Here is a 13,098-nt window from a genome sequence, read left to right on the forward strand (position 1 = left end):
CTTTTGAGGTCCCTTCCAATCCCTGACATTCTGTGATTCTGTGATGCTGTGAGTGCGGCTGCATGGCGGCAGAAGGCAGGTGTTCAGACTGGCTGGGTGGGTGGAACAGGGCACAGACTGGCAGGATGGTCTCTCCACATCTCTCATTTTAAAAGGTTCAGATGTCTTGGAGTTTCATCTCTTTTCTATCTGCTTCAGCTTCAGGTTCGTGACACCGTGGTGGTGCAATATACGCAGAGCTTGTGGACAGATAAAGAGCTAATAGGATTTTTATCTAAGTATGTTTTCAGCTAGCCTGATTCAGACCAGGGACTTGAAATAGCCTGTTGAGGTTTTGATGAATGCATTAATCACCCAGCATTTGCTCTTCAAAGGTAATAATTCCTTAGTTATTCGTTTCTGTTGGAATTAAGACTGCTTGGTTCACTCATCTGTCTCTGTTGCAAGTTGCCCTCCACTCACCCAGGCCCTGGGCAGCCTCCTGCGGAGGTGGAGCCACAAAGAGGAGAGCTTGGTAAATGCCCCATAGTCTCTAGAACATGAAATTACAGGGTCAAAACATTACTAGGGTACACACAGCTTCTGTGTGCTCCTGGATCAGTTCAAGCACCGTGTCTGTTGTTTCTAGAGCAGAAACCCTCAAAGTCTGTCTCCTGAGTTCAGATCGAGCATCTCATACTTTCCTCCGAAAAGTTTCTTCCTTCTGTATGGAACTTGCCAGCAATATTGGGAGGTGCAAAACACAGACCATCTAAAATATTGTGTCTGGTCTGGGGAAAAAAAAATAGAAAAGAGGTATTATAATTTAACTGTTGTGGTGGCAACGTTTTAATAAGAGTGGGGTGCCAAACTGTCAGAAGCAGCCCCATCCACACCTCGGTGAAGATGCGAGGCTGTACCCCAGCAAACTGACTAGTTGTCCCTAGGGTGGAAAATATTATAATACTTTGCTTTGAAAATGTGCAGAGATGTGAACATTTATCTGGGGAAGATGCGCATTATCTGCTGTAATCAACGAAGTGCGCCTGTAGATGAGTCAAACATGACATTTCATCTGTGCTTCACAACGGTGTGAGGGAACAACTGTGGTGAATAAGCCCCATAGAGGCTGTTTCCTATACACGTTCTCGAAATAGGGGTTAAAGCAGCTTCAGCTGGTGCGTGGGCCTTCCACCGAGAACTGAACTTCACCCTTTAAGGTTAAATCTGGGTGAGCGTGATACTGTCTGTCTAACATACCCGTTTTGCACAACATGGTACGTGTTTGCAAACATCTTGAGCATTGTGTGGCATGACTGTGTATGGACACACATGAGAGAAAAGTCATTCTAGGAACTACAGCAGTTCTATATCAAGTTATTTCAAGCATGTGAATAGTACTTTCCTGAATGTTACTGCCTTGCACAAGATAAGAGTTTTCTTTAAGTAGAATTCAAAATCGAACAACATTGCAATAATACTTTCAGGAAACTTTATGTCTATAAAGTTACCTCAGTAAAAATTGGAGTCTAAAAGAATACCGAAAGGCAAAGATTGATAAGCAGGCTGTCATTCACTATTTTAAAATAATTTAACATCCAATGATAAGAATAATCAGGCAAAATTAATGGCTGGAAGTCAAAAATGCAGAGCTGGTATCCAGTGGTTAACTATGCAATCGCCATTCCCAGTCACAGGTAAATCACCTCTGGAGTCAGAGCTGCATTAAACTCCAGCTGCACCCCCCGCCTGCCCTCTGCCTGCCGAGCTGTGCCGTGGCGCCTCTTCCCGCCTGCGCGGGGAGCCCAGCGCACCCCGCCGGGGCAGGGCCTCTGCTAAACCTGGATGCACTGACACTGAGCTCAGACTTACAGCACCTGGGAAGTGAATCAGTTGACCTGGTTGCTGTCTGAACCCCAACACCTGTGAGACTGAATAGGGCAAGTCGCTTTGATTCTGCTGTTTTAATCTGTGGCCCGGTCAGGGCTGGGGTTTGGGAGCTGGATGTAGGGGGCAGAGGGGAGAAGTTTGGCAGCCTTTCTCAACTACTGGGACAAGATGAGAAAGATACGTTTTTCTTGTGTATACAGTTGTAAATTCTGATTTATTCCGTGAACTTATTTCTGACTACAACCCTCAGCATATCCAAAAACTTCCCTGTTGTGTTAAAGAAACAAGTCATATCTACATCCCTGGAAGGCAAAGCCAAATGCCGGCTCGATAACACACAGACAGGTTGAACCAGTTCGGTGGAGCTGAACTTCTGAACTGGAGCTGGATCACATCCCACCACTTTGAAGCATAGAGGGAGGCGGTCACAAGATTTTCCCCTCTATACCACATAAAAACATCCTCAAAGTCAGTGTCTGGAGCCTGCTTAGATCTGGGGGGCTGACGACGACAGAGGAGCTGTTTCCAGAAGCAGCAGCTGGGTGACAGGGCAAAGAGGAAAACCTACAGCCATGGTACGATGATGGGATCAGTGGGGATGATCGGAGGGAATTGTGAAGGATCTTTAATGCTGGTATCTGATAAGCCTTCAGTACCTCTATCTGATGGGCAAGAGGGAGATGAATGACTATGGCTTTGATGCACAGCCTTGATCCCCCATGGCAAATCTCAGCAGAGCCAACAAGAGTGCTTTGTGTGTCCATGCCTAAAAAGAACTTTCCTAAATGTCTGAAGAATGTACATGGTCGAGAAGAGACAGATTCCAGGAAATGGGACCTGGAGGTGGCTCTGTCAGGACCTTCCTCACCGTGAGCCAGCCCAGTCCCACCTGCACATAGTTTGCATTGCCGTGGCCATAGCTAAGAAAAGTGTTTGCATCTGCTGTCACTAAGGCTTGACCAGTGCTGGGTTGGCTGGGGCATGGTCGCAGCTGGGGCAATTTACCCTGTGCTCCCTCTCTGGAGAGGACAGAAATGCCTCTGGCTGGAGGGACGCTTGGAGATTTGGCTTTGAGCCCTTTGTAAGCCCCTTTGCTGCAGAGAGGTATTTTATCTCTGCTTTCTAGAACAGAAAACTGAAGACTTTGAAGGCCTCTTCAGCTTCCCATGGTGAAGGCGTCATTTAGGCTGTTTAGTGCCAAAGATTAGATTTGGGGTGTTTTCCAATAACCTACTGCATCATCATTTACTCGCATTACTAATACTTCAACAGATTCCAATGACCTTTGCGAAAGTAAAATCAGACTATATTGACATACTTACTTTAGAAGATGCTAATCAATATCTGCTTTGTTAGCCAATATGGTTATGTCTCCTATTATTGTGATTTATATCATTTTTGTTGACCAAAGGTGGCTGAATGGGTGATAACAGCACTGAAAGTGGCAAGGGTTAATAAATTCAGATGAGGTTGTCATCTTATTACCAGAGTGCAGGAAGTGAAGCACAGCCATTTAATTAACCTAGTCACAATGAATTTCAGGCAACACGCAGTTAACACTCCATCTATTAAAACTGCAAAGCAGATGGTAGTGAGCAGTTTTGTCTGCTGTAAATAGGGTACCAATTTAAATTACTTGCTGCAGAGGATTTTATAGGACAAAATTATCTAGATATTAAATGGTGAGACATTTAATAATCTCTTTCTTTTAAGTCATGCATATGTCAGACTCTTGGGCCAATAGCAGAAAACTCAATTATTTCCATGTAATTCCTAAAATGTAGACCTAATAAAAAAAAAAAAAAAACAGACAAAACTTTGATGAATTGGCATTTCTTCAAACTCCAAGGCCTTCAGTCATCATCTCTGCTGGAGAACAGACACCCCATTATAAAATTTTACCCTACTTTATCTGCCTAAGAGATTTTTGTTATGCACACAAATAGATAATCCTAGTTGACTATTAAAAGGCCACATTTCTCAACAGACCAGTAGTTTCTCTCTTGCTCTTGAAAAATGATTATGATAAATATTTCCAAATTTAACATTTTCCTTTTCATTTCCCACAGTTAGGGAGAGTTATGTGAGCACATGACTGCACATACTGGCAAGAGGGCTGTATATTAAAGGCACCCTAGGCAATTCGGTGCCTGCAGCTAAGTAGCTGCTTTGCTTCCCTCTTATCCTAAGGAGAGGAGTGTAAACTGTTTGGGTTTTTTTTCAAAGAAAAAAGGCAAAACCAAGAAAACAAACCACAAGTGTGTGATACGCCTTCATATTCACATGACAATTTAGATACTTCCAGAACTTGCCGGCTCTTAAAATTATTTCATGCACAAAATTGCTGACCTCATATAAAACACAAGGCAGAGATACTAGGAGGAAGCAGAGACACTGAGAAGAAGCAAAGAGTCTCTCCTAAAATCATGATTGCCTCAGGACTGCGTGAAATCCATTTGCCAGCAGAGAAGCAAATGTTTGTTTGAAATCAGAGCAGAATCCCAGGAAGAAAAGGGACGCCTGAGCCAGCAGAGCAAGTAGGTCGCTGCAGCCCCGGGAGCGTGCAGCTCCCACAGTCCCGGGCAAGGGCAGAAAATTGCCTTTCCGCTCCTTCAGAGAAAACTAATCTGACGGACCAACCTCCTTCGGCATTCTCCTTCTCCCTCCACAGACAGAGGCTTGACAACAAGGCTCTGCTTCTGGTGAATAAGGTTCATTAAGCCCACAGAAAGCTAGAGGGTGTGCATTCATTTATTTGAATGACTCTCGGAGACTTCTTTATTTGAATGACTTTTTCCTTAGAGAAGCAGGAGACAAGTGTGTCCTTTGTCACCTCCTCTGATTGCTCTGGCCACTGAACCGCTAGCACTAGCTATCAGAAAGTCTCCAGAGATTCGAGGCATCGCAATCCATGACAAAGGACATAAATTGCTCTTTTCACAGATGACATCCTGCTTTATCTCAGTAAAACACAAATCTCTGTTCAATGCCTGAAGAAGTCCTGAAGCGTTACTTCACTGGAGCAAAGCTTCATGTAAATATGACTAAATCAGAAGTGATCCTTACACAATCATCCAGTGAGATTTTTTTCATTCTCTATGCTGTTGACTCCCAGAGGAATTCAACTATTTATTGGTACCAGTCCCACTCTACTTACAAAACTGACACAGTCCTATTTTAGCCCTTCATACCACAGTCAAGAAGGGCGTCAGTTTCTGTTGTATTTAGTAGCACAGGTTTGGCTTGGCCTTATCAAAAATGAATCATATGTATGGCCCCAAACAATAAGTAACATGCAAAAAAGACCAAGAATCACCTTTACGGGCCTCAGAAAAACCAAAAGCAAAATGAGAGCTTACGCCCCACGGGGCAATTTTATTAGCGGGCAATTTTACCTGCTGTCCTGGGAAGGGCAGGCAGAGCTCCCAGCACCAGCCCCTCTGTCCAAGGAGCCCTGGGAGCACTTCACTACTCTTCATCCTCCGCAGGTGGTTTATGACAAAGGCTTATGGACTTCTTGAGGCGTACAGGCAGATCTAGAGACCATCCCGTCACTGCCGGGAAAAGGACAATGACGTCACCTTTGTGCAGCCACGCTCACCTCCAGGCTCCCACAGATCGCCACAGCAGCAGGACATAGGACATGATGCTTAAAAAATGGGAAGGAGAGGACTGAAGTGCACAACATGGTCTTTGTTAAAGACCGTAACCAAATAAACGTTGAAGAGTTCAAAACTAATTTTTATTCGGCTTCTTTTCAAACATTTTATGAACTATTTCCTTCCTAGGTATTGCTGCTGAAGAGAAGCGGACACCCAGCAGGTAGAAGAGACAGTGACCTAACTCACAGGAGCTGCCATGGCTGCAAGTGAGATCTCCGCCCTTCTTCTTCACTCAGAAATGTTTTAAAAAGGCATGTTAATACCATAAGTTTGAGAGGGTCAGCTTTTAAGCTGCTACAATTTACTATCATCCGTGAATACCAAAGCATATCTATATCCACAGCCTGATGATTTCCCCGTTTTCTTTAAACATCATTAACAAGGTTTCCTATGAAAATAAACACTTTAAAACTTTGAAGATGTTACCAAAAGACTGTGAAACTGATTAAAATGCTGATAAGATATTGGTGGATGTTGACAGGACATTGATATTGATAGGATATTGACATTGATATTGATGTTGATATGGATATCAGTTGCATGTTGATAGGATATGGATATTGACACATTTGTTAAGACAGGTCAATATTATTGGCCAGTCTGACATGCTGAGACATTTCAGGGCAAAGTGACCAGCCTGGGCCTACTTGAGAGGTCAAAGTCAGGCCCAGAAACAAACCCTGTCTCCTGACTGCCAAGTCAGTGCTTTATCAACAAAGTGCATTTCTCTTTAGTATATTCATTTATAATGCAGATTAGGTAGATGAGAGGAAAATTTAATAGTTTGGAATGACTAATAACTATGCTAATGTGTTCAGATAAAAAAAGCGTTCACATATGCCGGAAGCCTTTATAGTGTAATAAACTTCTGTTATCTTTTGAGGCGTGCAGTTCTTTGATTTTCATATACCAACTTTTCTTTATTTTAAGTGCAAAAAAGACATATTTTTTAAAAATATTGCAAAGCTCGAGACTGCTGAACCTCGTATCAGTAATGCTGGCGTGAAGCGTTGACAAACTCCAAATAGTGGGCTCAGGGGCTTGACCTTTCTTTGGTTGGCTGGTGTTTTTTACTCTCTGACAACATGTGTCAAACCAATTTGAAGATCTGGACTTCCGAGACAGCAAAGAGCTTTGAGGCTATTGATTTCAATGGGTCTGAGACTTTCGTGCATACAGAAACACTAATCCCCTGGGAAGTTACTTTTCCTGCATATGACCAAACACCTGCTTTGATCCCTTATCCAAATTCCTATTGTTCTCCCCCATAACACAGACAGATTTATATAACATTTAAACTTTTTTTTCTCTGCCGTTGCAGATACTGTTGTTAGTCACACACCAGTGATCCCTGCCATCATGTGTGATCCCTGCAGCCTTACCCCTGCCTGCAGTTCCTTTGTTACATCCCTCCCGCTGCAGCCACAGACCCCAAAGTTACAGCTGCGGAGGTGCAGGTCAGGCTCAGTGTTTTAGGACGATACTGCCACTGGTGCAGGAAGCCCTGGAGCCCAGCAGCTTCTCCTTGGGGAGAAGTGCGATGCTGCTCTCTCTCTTGTGCTGCACCGCGCTGTGGTTCTCCTGTACGGAGCACTTCAAAAGCAGAAAAGTAAGTGAGCAGTCACAGGAGAAAATAATCTCAGAGGGATACATAAAAAGAAGCTAGCACGTGCTATTAATTTCAACCTGCACTGAAAAAAAATCATCAGTTTGGAGACAGTCAGCTGTCTTTAAAAAAAAAAAAAGAAGTAGCAAATGCAGTAATATTAGTTTTTGAATCTTCTTCCCTTAAGAAGAAATAAATATCAAAAATACCTAGTCTGTAAAATAAATCACCTGACGGGGGACAATAAATGACCAGACATTAAAAACATCATCAAGAATGGTCTTAGGGCTTGGTTTTCCCTTTTCATAAGACAAGGAAGGACAACTATTAATAAAATAAAATAATTTTAAAAAATAATAATTAGAAAAAAAAACATGTCTCATCCTGGATGAAAGCATAAGCCTCACCAAAAGTATCAAAACAGGAACATGCCCTAAAATAGGAAACGGGGCCTCTCTACCTGGTTGACTTTTGTGAATGAGTGCAGAGAGCTATATAAAGGGTCGGCTGCCAGCATGGGAAATGCAAATACTGTGGAGGACATCTTCAGGGAAAAATTAGAAGACAAGTCTACTGAAGTTGAGATAGAAAATAGACGGAAAGCTGACTGGAAGAGTGCAGCTCTTAGACAGTTTGTCAGGGAAAATTGCCTACCTGTTCCCATCTCCGTGGTGATGCTCAGGTTATATTTGGTACTTGAAATTTTGTCGTTCTCACTCCATTACATATTTGCTTGTGAGAACCTATATTTAAATTGCAAGGTTAATCAGTCATGCTGGAAAGCAGCGCTACAGAACAGAGATGAAGTGACTGACATGTTCAAGTCTATCGTTAAATACTCACCATTAATATTTTCTAAGCTAACCTTAAAATCCAGATTCCAATGGCTGTATTCTTTATGCAGAAGAGCTACAGAAAACAAAAGGTAATGGGAGAATTTTCAGTATTTAACATTTTCGGGCAATGATTACATCAGGCAGGAGGGCAGCGGCACCGCGCAGGAGCCGGGGGTGCAGGAGCTGCCCTGTCCCGGTTCGCCACAGTGGGTGCCAGGGCAAGGTGAACAGCTGGATGGCAAAGAACTGGGTTATGTTCCTCATTCTGACACGGGCTCGCTGGAGCAGAGGAGAGATAACAGTCCTCATCTGCTTTTTTCAGCTCCTCAACAGAAATGTCATAAATGAGTGTAAGGTGTGAGTATTTAGGAGGAATATTTCCTTATCTTTCAATTAAGAATGTTACAGAGGTGATTTTTTTGTTTTGTTTTGGTTTGGTTTTCTATTTGCAAGGTAGGTAGAGTAGTAGATTTTTCCAGTCTAATCTTTTATAGGCCAGACATGTGATACGTTGTGAGAGCCATGAGAGGCATTTAAATTATCTCTTTTGAGGCCTTTTTGTGCTTATTTTAGGTTCAATAGAATTGGGTCTGTTCCATATGTCCTGATTCACTACCAGATGCTTTTCTTGTCGGAGGAGTGGCTCTGTTTGATCAAGATGGTACTGACCTCATTTGTGAAATCAAGCATCAACTCAGTATTTGGGGAAGTGTCTGCGTAGCACCGCTTCTAATCAAAAACCTTTAAAAAGAAGAGACTTACACAGGTTCTATTAAGACCAAGACAGGGAAAAAAAAAAAACCAAAAAACAGAGCTTATGTAATGCTCTATCACATAGATATCTGATCTTCCATTCGCCTAATTAAAATTTTAATCAGAAAAAAACCTCATCTGAAATAAGAGTATTATTGTATTTTTGACAGTCTTAGGCTTCTGTCTGTGTAAGAATATAAGGTGGTGAAATTATAAGAGTAAGACTGGATAGCTCTTGTTTTTATCTCTGTGAGTGAGAAAAAAAAATGTATGTTACTATTATCTGCATGTTACTGTTCCCTGTTCACAGATACGGAACAGAGGAAGTTTTGCTCCATCATACCTGACTAAACATTATCAAGGTGTATACACCATGTGAACTACTCAGCCCTTCTTTATTTTGACAACTGTGATGTTTGCAAAGCTTCACCTTAAATGATAATTAAAAATTAAAAAAAAAAAAAAGTGAAAGATAAATCTGAGGTGCCCTCAATAAAGAGCTGTAAAAATGTTGGTTAGATTACAGCCTATGACTATATTTAGATATATGTCACCCTGAAGAATGCAATCATCGGGATGAAACATTAATGGTTGGTTTATGATGCTGCGATTCCCTTTTACTTCCTTATTCATACGTGTGGAGAACAGAGCAAACAAGCATCTGGGTGAGGACAGGTGTGGACAGGTTGAGGAGGGAACTATGTGTCCAGGTAGGTACCAGGGTAGGGGTTCAGTCTGGGAGTGTAATGTTCTCCCTGCTCAAAGAAACTTTGGGAGAAGCCACTTACTCCTGATGGCCCAAGGTCAGCCTGCATCAGTGTTACAGAGCCACGCAGATTAAACCAAATCCTTTTCAGTGGGCTTTTTCACATGGAGAGATTGCAGCAGAAGTCAAGTGGAGTTTGCCTGAGAAAGCTCTTCCAAGGGCTGCACAGATTTCTGCACATCTATGCCCAGACCTGATGTCGCTCAACAACACGTGCATCTCTACTGCCCAAAATGAAATCAGTCCTTGGAAAAAAACACAGCATAACTTCAGCCAACGTACAGCCATCAGAAAAACGTGCCAGAGTGGACACACTTGAGCAACGCAGCAATGTCGGCAGCTGTGGGCTGTGGGCTGCTGCCCGCGGCTCCTGCTGCCAACGCCTGGTCCCAGCCTGGCCAAGTCGACGCGTGCCTGGGTGGTGCGGCGCCGCAGCAGCTGCGATCCGGCAAAAAATCCAAGGGAAAAACTTCCTGGCATGGACAGGCGTACTCCGTCTAGCCTGCAGCAATGAACATGGGAGTTAGCTGGTAGGAAAAAGTGAGCAGCGGCACTTTTTTGGATCAGCAGCTGGAAACAGAGAGGCCACTTGGGCTCTTTCTCAGCTTGAGCATCCTATCCGAACTCTGCTTCGAAACAGGGGGAATGCGAAGCATGTCTAAAATCTGACAAATGGTGCAGAAGATATCCCCAAAAAGGTACACAGAGAGCAAATATTCATAGAGTCACCCACCCTCAAGCTTTGGAGGCTGTGTGGCCACCGAGTGGGGCTAAGAAGGATTTCTCATGGTGCAGCATTGTATATACAGTAAAGACAAGGAGGGCTTTTACATTCTCAGCTTCCAGGTCTGACCATTGTTAGAAGCAATATGATACCTTGCTATGTATGGATTCATGGCACACGCTGTTACGGCAATTTCTGCTACAATGAATTTCCAGGAATATGGGGAGTTGTGTTAATCCTGGAGCTGCAGCAGCAATAGCCATAGCAATAGCTCCTCTGAGTTGCTTGTCCCAGCTGTTAAAGTGAGGGACTGCAGACGCTTTCTGCCTTGTTTTCTGTTGCTTTTTTAAAATGGAGGAGAGGCACATGATTAAAGCAAAGTATCTAGATCTAGAGATCGTGTTTTAACCTCAGGGTGCGTGTGAGAGAGAAAGAGACAGGCAGAATGGATTAGTTCCTGAATTAGTGTTTGTAACAGTCCTACAAACACTTAGACAAATTCATGTTCAAAAGGACAGTGTCAACATTTCATTTAAAAGCCTCTTAAAGGAGTTTCATTGCCGTATGTTGAAAATCTAATCTTTAAAAGAGCCAACATCTAGAAGTTTGGCTTACTTCTCAAATGTGCCAATTGGTATTTTCCTTCATTCGACCTATTTATCTTAAAACATTTATTATCTGTTGGGGGGACATCCATAGCTAAATGTCCAATTTAGTTTGTTTGTTTTTTAAATCTGCAGTTTCGTTGCCAAGAAATTAAACAAACAGATGCCGCTCTTTTTGAGGGGCTCCATTAAATACAATGTCTTACGCACCATCTGCTAGATCTGCAGCAGCAATTAACAGCTACACACTACTCCCAGAGCAGAGCTGACAGCAATTGATGGTGGGATACTGGCAATTTCTCCGTCCTGCTCCTCACCTTCTTTCTTCCAAATACCTATTATACAATATTTCTGCATAAAGGACTAAATATGCTGAGGGGGGGAAAAAAAAAAAAGTATTCCTTGTTCTTCAAAGTTTCAAAGGGTGATGGATGAAAGTACTTTCCAGGTATTACACTTTATGTAAAAAAGAGCATATTCAATGAGACAGAATGACCCGACAGATATCTGCAAAGGCAATGTGAGCAAAGTTTGTCCTACGTCTTTTGGGACAGGTCTCCTCCATAACAACATAACAATGTGCAGCTGCTCTGAGGAGCCAGGGGCCAAAGCTGGACACAGACTCTTCCCTTCTGCATTGCTGGTTTAAACCCACACGTGTGGGAAGTCATGGAAAATTGCTACCTCTGTATGATACCAAGCCTGAAATACCTGGGAAGGCTCAGCCTAGTCAGCAATCATGAATCACGAGCACTGGGAGTAGTGATTCATGTCCATTGTCTGACAGTCAGGTAAATGGCTTTGCACCAGTAAAAACTCTTAGGAGAATGAGTCTTTATTGGTAAGTGGCCCTTTTCTTCACAGGGTAACGTGGAATGCCTGCGTTCACTTAATTGACCAGGTTGGCAGCCTTCAGCCTCCAACCCAGCACTTTCTGTGAGCTAAACAGATTAATTACTCACCCTGGCCTTCCCCGGCCTTTTCTTCAGTGTTTGTGGTGATGGCACTGTGGCTTTTCCTGGATTATTGGGCCTGACCACTAGTTATGCTCAGCTTGACAGAAGTTGGGGCTTCAAGGGGCTTCTCAGGGCACCAGGCGACTCTTTAATGCACTAAAATGAAATTCAGAAAAACTACGTGCTTGAGGCTTCAGGTTTCCTTTCTAATTGGTTAGATGGCTGGACTTGATGATCTTAAAGGTCTTTTTCAGCCTAAAAGATTCTATGGTTCTGTGACTCCAATTGACACAGAAAGTCCACTTGCAAATAGCCTAGCCTGCCCTCCTCCCACAACTTCTGGCACCCCTCCGCACATCCTCACAGCTCGCTAACATCAGGGTCTTCCCTTAAAGACCATGAGCTTCCTCCCAAGGGTTTATTTACACATTAGTATCTGAAAGAAATGCTTGATGCCTCAAGAGTGTATTGCTTTACTTTCAAAAGGTTGCTTGCATTGCTGCATCAGCAGAAAGGTTTCTTTGCCTGGGTTTGTGAGACTCGTGACTTGTCCTCAGTACAACTGATTTGTTCCCTGAGGCATGTAAGAAACAGAGGGATTTCAGGATTTAACATTGCAGATGCTCAGCCTGGCCACAGTGTCAAGATAGACAGGTGTACATTACTTTGAAAATTAAAATTTCCATCCTGACAATAAATCTGTATAGTAATTATTCTTATTGTCCTGTATGGTGACCATCTGTAAGGCAAATCTGAACTTAAAAAGGGTGTCTCATAAATCAGGTGCGATTTAAAATATTCCAGTAGTTTGTAAATCTGCCCAGGATTTAGGGATTAATTGAAGAGCAGACAGCTTAATACATTAACCTTTCACCTCTACAGGCCTGAGTTCAAAAACTGACTTAGGTCAGGAAGTGAAAAATTAGATTGGTGATTTTGTCTTAATCGTTATGAGTGCTGGGGTTCAGGACAGCCTGGCTAGTGATGCTCACGGCACCCAGCTCTCTCAGTGAGGGTTTGCTTTGAGGGCTGCGCGTTTCTTGTCTGCTACTGGTACTCTGTTATGAGGTTGCTAATTTAAGAATAAAGACAGGTGCCTGAGGAGACCTGTTAGTAGGATATGGTGGCTGTAAGAGAGGTCAGAAAGCATCAAGGATGACCCTAAGTAGTTCCTCTCTTAAAATGGAGCCAGGTCATTGAAGGGATTGGAAGGACACTGGGACCCATGTTCCCACCACACCGCTGACTGTGCCCTCCTCCCAGGGCATGCCAAGAAAGAAACAATGCAAGGAGACTGGCAAGAGAAGCTGGGGTCAGCAAA

The sequence above is a fragment of the Patagioenas fasciata genome, chromosome 4 (assembly GCF_037038585.1).
Source record: "Patagioenas fasciata isolate bPatFas1 chromosome 4, bPatFas1.hap1, whole genome shotgun sequence".
NCBI classification, from domain to species: Eukaryota; Metazoa; Chordata; class Aves; order Columbiformes; family Columbidae; genus Patagioenas; species Patagioenas fasciata.